Below are 1,217 nucleotides of genomic sequence, written 5' to 3'. Positions count from 1 at the left end.
GCAAACCTATGAGATTCTTTCTTCTGTTGAGCACAAAATAAGATATTTTGCAGAATGTTGGTAACCAAACAGTTAAATGCGTAATTATCTTTCAGGTATACCTTTTTTATTATATAGATGTAATATTTTCTTCATTCTATTTATTTTTATTTATTTATTTTCGTTTAACTTTTTGATACAAAAAGCAAACTTAATGGGTGCACTTTGTTCTGCACTATGTTCCACCACTTTAAGACAAATGGATTTTGTGTTATCATATTCAAGAGATTATAAGATGCAACTTTTTTGGGGTTTGCATTGAATGTTCTTCGACTTTTATGCATAATAAATTTGTTTATGAATAAAGATTGATCTGTTGAAAGCAGTTATTTTGAGTTAGATGCCAAATGCTCTCCTCCTATTCAAATTTGACATTGAAGGGGTGCATACAACATATTTGCCCACCGGCAACTATAGTTGTATTCAAGTATTCGATTTTCAAGAAAAAAAAACTAAAACCTGGGGAAAATAAATGCAGAACATATTCACATAGGACACTATTAATATGACTATATGCATGAAACCATTCAGAAAAATTTGGGCACAAATGGGTTAATTTCTGACAATATTGGTGGCTTGATTGCACAGATACTAAGCCTATTGGAAGAAAGCTGAACTGAATGATGGCATCACTGAATCATCAATGAACTGACTTTAACTGAAAAATTGACTGTTTGTTATTGTCCTCTTGCATTATTGACAAACCATTTTCCTGTTTGACACCGTAAAGCTGCTTTGACACAATATGTATTGTATAAAGCGCTATATAAATAAAGGTGACTTGACTTGAAATTTTTCAAGTCATTATTTTTCAAATAACTGTTTTTGCACTTTAAGTTTATAATAATAATTTGTGGCTAGTTGCATAAACTGTTTAGACTTATAAGTTAGTCATCTGTTTTAGTTTTTTTCTGCAGGACTGGTCATAACTTTTTTAAAACCAGTTACATAAAAAGGTAGATTGGTCTAATTTGAATCTGAAAAGTAAGACTGATTACCACTTGGTTAAATGCTAGTTAGTCAATAGAGGCTAAGTTTATGCAACTGGCCCCAGGACCAACTAATACCAAAGTATTAGTTGGGGGAAAAAAAAAATTTCTACTCAAGTTTTGCTTTTAGAGGTTGATTTAGTTTTTCATGACGACTACAGGTGCTTCTCAATAAATAAGAATGTTGTG

Source organism: Sinocyclocheilus grahami, unplaced genomic scaffold, assembly GCF_001515645.1.
Source record: "Sinocyclocheilus grahami isolate Dianchi unplaced genomic scaffold, SAMN03320097.WGS_v1.1 scaffold704.1, whole genome shotgun sequence".
Classification (NCBI taxonomy): Eukaryota; Metazoa; Chordata; class Actinopteri; order Cypriniformes; family Cyprinidae; genus Sinocyclocheilus; species Sinocyclocheilus grahami.
Note: the sequence above shows the minus strand (reverse complement) of the source record.